Raw genomic sequence first — 9,350 nt, 5'->3', positions numbered from 1 at the left:
GGATAATCCGTGATGGAATAGGCGTATTATCGAGTGAGGATATTACAATTCAACTCCAACTTATTTAAGTTGCGAATTTATGACGGTTAAGATCGGATAATCCGTGATTGATGGCAAATAATACGTCATTCTCATTTCTAATATAATTTTTTTTACTATTCAGGAATAATTTATTTTGTAATACAATAATTGAACTTATTTTTAATATTATAATTTGGTAATGTATTAAACATTTAATAACTAATAACAAAATTATAATTTTTTTTATTTTTCTTAGAGACTTTTATTTTTATCACAAGGAAATTAAGTATTTAAACTTGAGTTTGAATATGGGCATAGAGATGCATAAGTAGTGCAAGAGTTGAGATTGTAGGACTAAGTTTTGACCAATAGAGCTTATGCTAATTGAGTTTATGCCCAATAAACATGGGCATAGGGGATTATCAATGAATTTAAACATTAGTTGTTAACGAATAGGCGGATATCCATCGGATAAAATCCTAAATTTGTCAACCAACTCATTTAGAGGTGGATAAAAAAAAAAGTTCATACCATATTTAACTCAATTAATGTACGGATCAGTTATTAGTCAATTTAAAAGAGTCAAATTTGATTAAAATTAATGAATTTTTATCCATTTTTTCAGGTGAGCATCATTTGGTGACAAACAGGCTATGCAACATTAGTAACAATATTAATAACATGTTTTAACATATGTTCTCCATATTTCACTTATGATTAAATTCGAATCTAAGTTTTCTCTCAAATGGGGGTCAAGTTCGAATACTTCAAATAACGGGCAGGAAAAAGGTACGACCATATTTGATTCATAAAATGTCCATTCCTAAAAAATCAAAACATAATGAAAAAGTATAAAATTATTATGTATCAAGAAAATAATTTTAGAAAAAAGTTGCTCATTTAAAAGCTTGTCTTTTACTTCCAACACGAAATAATATATAAATAAACATATATATGATAATTTTTGAGGCATTGTTATTTCTTGTCCATTTGCACCATGAATTTATAATTTTTTTTCATATTATTATTTGCTTTGTGAAAATATTACTTTTTTTTTAATATAACTTATCAAATATGATCACTATGTTTTTAAAAAACAGACATCCCATGAATGTAATTTCAACCTTTTTAGCTTATTTAAATTTATGAGTAAATATGTTATGTTAAGCAATTATTAAGGGACAGTCGTTGTCATTATTATTTCTATTAATATATTTCTCTTTGACAATTTAAAAGAAGTTTTTATTTCCCTTTCATTTTTGTAGTGAGAAATTGGGAAAGAAAGGAAAGTTGAGAAGAAAAGCCTTTTCCTTTCCTCTCAAAATTAATTACTTCTAAAAAATAATCTCTCTTAAAAGTATGAGAAAATTTTTTTTTAAAATTGTTTATTAATATAATTCACTAGAATTATTAGTTTACTTTATTAAAATTCTTTTTCCTTTCACTTTCCTTTACAAAAGCAAACAACCAAAAAACATTCTAAAGCTTTCCTTTCCTTTTTATTCTTTAATGCTGTCTTAGCTTGAATCAAGATAAGCCTTCCAACTTTGGTTAACAAATTTGCTTTCTAGCTATATTTATCATGATTAAGTCTAATTTTAGAGCTAGTATTATTGACTCCCAAATATTTGCTTCTATCTTTTAGTAAAAAAAATAAAAATTAAATCGAGTAAAGTTTGTTGTAATTTTATGTTGACATCGTGCATTTGCATCCCTAAAATTTTTTTTTAGTTTATTGACTTGTAAAAAAAAAAAAAGCTAAAATCATTAAAAAAAAAATTTGTATTTTTAATGGTGAGAAGATCATGACAAAAATATGGCGATTTAAGTCATGCTATCATAGCCTTTCTAATTAGGTAGCTTTTAAATTGTATTATTACCTTTTAAAGTTTTACAAGAAAACTAGTTAAGACTTATAAACTTTTTTCAAAAACAACCCTTAAAAATAAAGATAGTAGTGAATATCATCAATTTGGACCCTAAATAAAATTACAGAAAAGGAAAAATATTTTCAAATCTTGTATGTGGTTTAACTCGAAAATTATCGTATGGTTTTATTACTAGCACTAATCTTTTTGTATCTTTTAAAAATTGTGTAAAATCGCATTTTCATTAATTTTTATCTTTTTGTTGGCAAAACATGCTAAAAAGACCGAAATATCCTCACAATCAATCAATCAAACAAATTAAGATAATAATTAATTTAATTAATATTTATTGAAAATTCTAGGTTTACTCCTCTTCATCAACATAAGTACATCAAATCAATGGTATGCCTACAAGCTTGTTGATATAATGACATTGTCAACTGAATGAGATAACAAGACTTGTCAATGAATTTATGGGCAATTAAAAAGCTACTAATGATCTTATATAAGGATTTTTTTGGTACTTAACGATTCGATTTAAGGTGATGAGGGTCAGGATCATTAAACCTTGAAAGTCCTAGATATTAACCCAATCAATTAGAAATTTTAATATAATTAAATTTTTTTTTTGTATTTATAGTACTTATTGCTCATAGAAAATAATGAAATTTATATTTCACATTGTTTTGGAAAGCACAAGGAATCTGAGTGGTACATTTTCTTGTTTTTGAGTTAAACTACGTAAGAAGTTTCTATACTGGTGTGATATGTGACTCATATACTGAATGGAATACATGTACAAAGAGAGAACATAGTTAAAAATCAAAGTGCTGAGGAGCAGCAGGGAAACCGTCGACAAATTCACCATAATCGTCGACGGTTTGGCACCCAATTTCAGATAATTTCCATTCTGTCTGAAATCGTAGACGGTTTGGCACAAAACCATTAATGGTTTGGCTTGAGACACCCACCACAGATTTCAAATTTGAATAAGAGGACGTTACTATGGTTGTATTTTGGAGGGAAAACCTCTAGGAACTTTATATATACGTTGTGTGTGATGTACTTGTAAAGATGATTGTACATTGTTCATGTCCTTTGGACAAGAAGATAGAGAATTTTGTTGTTTGCTCCCGTAAATGTAGGCATTGCCAAACCACGTAATTCCTTATGTTATTGTATTGTTATTGCTTTTGTATATTTGTTGTGGTTGATGATTGTTTTATATATTCATCATTGATTGTTGCATTGTGTTAATCCAATATTTCGCTGTGCAATACAATTTATACAACAAATTGGTATCAGAGCATTGTTGTAATAGCCACTAGAACTTCGTTTGTGGAATTTGACGTTGTCAAGTTTGATGGAACCGGAAATCTCAGTTTATGGCAGAGAAGAGTGAAGGATTTCTTAGTGCAGCAAAGCGTGGTGAAGGCCTTATACGGAATTCAACCGAAAAGCATGGATGAAGCAAGTTGGAATGAATTAGGGGCAAAGGCAGTATCAACAATCTAACTTTGTTTGGCTCATGACGTGTTATATCATGTCATGGATAAGGATTTTCCGGCATCAGTTTGGCGAAAAATGGAAAACTAATATATGTCTAAAGGTTCGTCAAAGTCTGCAAATGTAGTGGAAGGAGACTCAGGGAGCAGTGATGGTGATATGCTATATGTTTCATCGGGTTCAAAGTGCCTCACGGATTCTTGGGTCCTAGATTCCGAATGCTATTATCACATTACAACAAATAGAAAATGGTTCTACACCTATAGGTCAAATAATACTAGTTCTCTTTTGATAGGAATGATATTTCATGCAAAATAATTGGTATTGGAAATGTCAAAATCAAAATGTATGATAGTGTTGTAAGAACCTTATGTGACGTAAGACATGCACCGGATCTAAGGAATAATTTAATTTCATTTGGCACTTTAGATTGTAATGGATATAGTTACAAATCTGAAAGTGGGGAAATGAAAGTATGTGAAGGCGACTTGATGGTGATGAAAGGACAAAAGGTAGCGGGTAATATTTATGCCTTGCAGGGTATCACAGTTGTACGTGGAGCTGCAGCTTGTAGAATCTGAGTCAGATGTTCTATGGCATATGCGGTTAAGGCATATGGGTAGACATATGTATTTCATGAGTTTATCACGAAAAGTCTTGGTGTATCTCATGTGGCACAAGTCTAAGGTGTTTGCTAGGTTTAAATTGTGGTTAAGGTGGAGAACCACCACGGGAGAGACATCCTCAGGTTAGACATTGGGACTGAGTACATTGGTTTAGTTCAAGAAATTTTGTAAGCAAGGCATGTTACATACAAGGCTTGCAAGGAACTTTTTGGTGAAGTCAGTGAATATGGCGTGTTTATTGTTTGACCGATCACCAAAGGTATCACTAGATAGGAGAGTTTCAGGAGAATTGTGGGCAGATTTTGTGATAGACTACTTGGGTTTGAGTGGATGTCCACATGTACACGTTTCTAGTGAGGTAAGATCTAGGCTTGGTGTTATATCCAGACAGTACATCTTTCTGAGGTATAAGAAAGGTGAGTTCAAGTTGGGTGATCTTGTGGCAAACAAGGTGGTGATCAGTAGAGATATAGCTTTTGGTGAGAAAGCCATGGGACAACATACTCAAGTAAAGGAAGATAAACAAATGCTAGAAAACTGAAACAACAGCAAACATGTGGTTTAAGTAAAGTTAGATACTCAAGGCAGAAATGCGGGGGTTTCTATCTCGAGTCAATAGTATCATAGTATAAAATGGGCATGTGGTGTATGTAATGCCCTGACCCTCTAGGTGGGCCCGAAGTGCCACTAAACATACATAACATGCATATTTCTGATACCATACATATATACATCCCGCCCAAATAAGGGAAATCGGGTGTTCCATGCTGATCTGCATAATCATACATAGCGGAAAACATAAACATACATCATCTAATAAAACTTACTAGAGTTTTTAACAATTTTCCTCACATACATCCATACGTACTAAAAACATAACCTGCTCTTACAGTTCCCCAAAAAAGACAACCTAGCCAAAGTCCAGTACATATACAAGAACTTACATAAACTAACAAAAACAACTACGCTCCAGAATCCCTCTAGAACGCTAGGACCGGTTTCTTGTAGGAACTGAAATAAGATTTTTATATTGGGCTGAGACACTTCTCAGTAAGGTAGATCATATTACATCAGTGTGTGACTACATGAGTTTATTCCAGTAGAAAACAATTACACATTTAAATCATTCACAAACCTGTAATATAGAAGATATATATATAATTCTTACATAAGATAATTCGACTCATTACAAGTGAGGGTCCTCGAGGTTGGGGTAGGGTATAGGCCCATACACTGTACGATTCCTCGGCTCGGTACTCGAAGCTATAACTTTGCCCATTTTATTTTTAAATCATGTATATGCATAACGAACTCATCTCAACTTTGAAACATCATAACTACACTATTTACTTCCCCCATGGCAAGGGTTGTATGTTCATCATGCTCTGATGTAGACCTATGGGCACTAGGCTAGTCACACTACTTTCTCCAGTCCGACTTGACCCACACCACCCTGGTCCGTGATCAACTAGTGGCCCTTCCTACCAAGTCGACTAGTTCGATACCCACACTCAAGAATAACGTGTGGTTGCACTATACCTTTCATGCTAGCAATGGTACCATGCTTTCCTGGTAACAAGCTTTCTCAAGCGGTTCATATATCATATATACAATTTATAACGAAAAGCACAGTAACCTATTTTCATTCATAAATCCTTTAAGTCGTTCCAATATTTTTCACATTTCATTCATTCATTAGTATAAACCAGCACACACAGCTCTCGGTTTAACCTTGGTACATACATAGCTTGGTATTTAACCGGCATCTCTTTCTACATTTCTTGATAAGCATTTTGGAACTCCAGTTCCCATATCTCATAATCATATTTCTCAGTTCGGTACATTTCCATTTAACATCTCATACCACACTCATTTGGTTTAAAAAGCATTAGTATAGCATATGGTTCGTAAAATATAATTTAAATTGAAAAAAAAAAAGGGTTTCAAGCATCTCCTACTTTAAGTTTAGTACAAATAAATGAGTTTTAGGAAAAACGAAGACCATACCTCAAAACCCTAGATTTCCCAAAACCATAAAATTGAAAAACCGGCAATTCCACCTGGTGAAAATTTTCAAATAAGCAGTCATATCGTACATAATATCATAACCTATGAAATTAGGAATAGCTTCCCAAGAGGGGGGGTGAATTGGCTTTTAAAAATTTCTTTTAATTCCTTTGGAGATACCTTAAACTTCCTTTATTTCTTTTAACCAATTCTTGACTTATTTGTTTAATTCTTTAATCAATCAAGAACTTAGTTCTTTTATCCAATCAATAACACAATTAAACAACCAATTAATTAAACAATATCTTCAAGTCAAACAATCAATTTACTTGCCAAGTACAAGTTAAACAACAAACAACCACACCAAGATATAAGATATCCAGCACTTTAATAATATAACAACTCAAGATGGTTGTTTGTTTATATTTTTCAAATTTGAACCAAGCCCTGTAGTGAATGAGAATTTATGCTTGCTGATGTAAAGCCCTGTATAGATGAATCAAATCACTTTTTCCAAATATTTAGAACTCAAATAAACTCTTGGTAAATTTATCTTTGGGATGTTAACCAAGTAACGTACTCCCGTAAGGTTTCCGCAAGATATGGTGTAACCAACGTACTCCTTTTCAGTTTCCGCAAACCAAATTTAAACCTTAAGTTTGTTTGGTTTCCAAATATTACGTAGTATATATGATTATCAAATAAACCATCCACGCAATTTAAATATGCTGAAAATATAGAGTAAGGGAAAGAGAGAATGAGATGGAGATTTTTACGAGGTTCGGCTTATACCCAGCCTACGTCCTCGCCTTTGGCAAACCATCAAAGGATTCACTAGTTCAGTTCCGTTGACGGGTGGAACAATACCGATTACAACACTCCTTGGTTAAGGCTAGAGTCTGCCTTCTCCAAACGATATTCCCTCATTCGGTCACTCCTTACATAGGCTAGAGCCCACCTCTCTAAGCAATATTTCCTTGCTTAGCCAACGATCCAAACAACCCTTGGAATCGTCAAAGAACTACAAGAAACAAGATATAATCTGCGTACAAGTATACTCTCTCAAAGAGCAAGTTAGTACAATTTTAGCACTATACACTTTGAATGTAAAATATCAATATGAAATACAATGAAGGTCAAGTGTAGAATTCACCAATATCCTTCTTAGAAGAGGATTAGTAGTAGGAATTCAGAGAAAGAAGGATCAACACTTCATAATTCTCAACAAAACAATTTTTCAATGAGTGAACAAGAGAGCTTTGGAAGAACAAGAATACTTTTAGCTTTACAAGCAGATTTTTCAATTCTTGGATGAGTTTTGATTTGCAAAACCACGTATTTATAGGCTTTAAAACTTGTTTTCATGTTGCAAAAGTTTCCTTAGAGAGTTTCCCAAGTTTTTAGAAAGTTTGGAGCTCAAATGGCTACAATTTAAAAACAAGAATTTTAAAATTTTTGCCCGTTGAACAGTGTTCAGTCATCTGAAGTGTCGAGATCAGTCAACTGAAGTTTATTAACCCCTTAAAAAAATAGAACTGGATATAGGGTCAGTTGACTAAAATCGGGGTTCAGTCATCTGATGTCGCAGGTTCAGTCGACTGAAGTTGCAAGTTTAGTCGTCTGAACTTACTGTTGTAACTCTCTGCCTATTCTGTCTTTGTTCTTCTGTTAGTAGTGACCCCTCTTCAATGTTTTGGCTATAAATTTTTCTGTATAACTCCAAATTAGGTGTTTTTTTGTGTCAAATGAAAGATAAGAGAAAATTATACAATTTTTATGTTGAACACTTTTCAAAATAATGAGGTTTTGATAGTGAAAATGCACCTTAATGTGACTATATAAAAACTGACAGCAAATTGAAAAACCCTTTTTGGTGCTTTTTATTCCAAAAATGATTCTAACCCTTTTAAAATAATTTTTAATCTTAAAATATTTTTCAAGTATTTTAAAAAGTATTTAGTTCTAAGTTAACCTAAGAGCTTCAAAATATTTCAAACTATATTTTAAACATTAAAAGTACTTACATGAAAACTTCTAAAACTTTTCTCATTCTTAAGTCTTCATGTTTTATTTCTTCAAGTTTCCATTTTTTTTCAAACTTTCATATTCTTTGAGCTTTATCACTTTGCCTTTCTTTGGATCTTTTAATATTCCTTGGCTTTCAACAACTCATTCATGTCTTCATATTTTTCAAGGTTTAATATATCATCTTTAAATCCATGCTTGGACTCTTTTAAGATTCATTTGATCCTCTTAAGCACTTTGACCCTTGCTTTCTCATATATGAGCCCTGAAATATCATTACTCACACAAATACATTAAATTTCACTTGTTTGTTAGCATCAAAAGAAGATAACAAGGTTTTAAGCCTTGTAAGGCCAACAACCTACAATTCTACAGGTTTAGATTTTGAAAGTAACTGATGTAAACAAATCCCCTTACCTAATTCCTAATAAATCACCCAAACGCTTTTCCTCAAGATTAAGAAGCTAATTTGCTAGACTTGTAGATATTCGCTCTCTGATCCTCGTGATAACTTTCGATCGTTAAAACGACCAACGAATGGAAAAGGATCGAAGAGAGAGAGAGAGAGAGAGAGAGAGTATGGGCACTGGTTCTAGAGAGAGAAAGAGAGAAATGAAGTTTCTTAATGAAGAAGCAAATAAAATATCCTATTTATAGACCCCTTGACCCGGTCAAATTCAACGACGAAATGGCGCCTTCGTCGATGAACCACAGAAGGTTGTTCGTCGACGAATGAAGGGTTTCATCGACGAACCCTATACTTGATATTTTTAAGAGGTTTTGGATTTCTTCGTTGATGAGGCTCTGAATTTCGGCAACGAAGCATTGAAGGGCCCTCGTCAACGAAAACATTGGCTTCATCGACGAAGCTTGCTATTCCATTTAGAAATTTTCCTTTATTATTTAATTTTCGGGGTTGGGTCCCTAGAATCTCCCCTCCTTATAAGAATTTCGTCCTCAAAATATGCTAACTGTTACTGAGCATACTCTAACCTCACGACTCGGCTCTACAGAAGAGTCGACAGCCACCACATAACAGCTCTGGCCCAAGTTTATTACATACCCTCAATTATGGCGGAGGAATACCGTGGTTACAACAATAATGTCTCGGGAGATTACAATATCCACAAACCCCCCCCCCCCAAAGACCATACATACTCTAAACCATAAGTTCTTACTTACCATTTTTCTTTCCTGTCTAACTATTAGCATCTCTGAATAACTAAGGATACTTCTGACGTATCTCTGACTCTAACTCCCATGACGCTTCCTCCACCGCATGGTTACGTCACAATAC

This window comes from Malania oleifera, chromosome 6, assembly GCF_029873635.1.
Source record: "Malania oleifera isolate guangnan ecotype guangnan chromosome 6, ASM2987363v1, whole genome shotgun sequence".
Classification (NCBI taxonomy): Eukaryota; Viridiplantae; Streptophyta; class Magnoliopsida; order Santalales; family Ximeniaceae; genus Malania; species Malania oleifera.
This window is presented reverse-complemented; position numbering follows the sequence as displayed.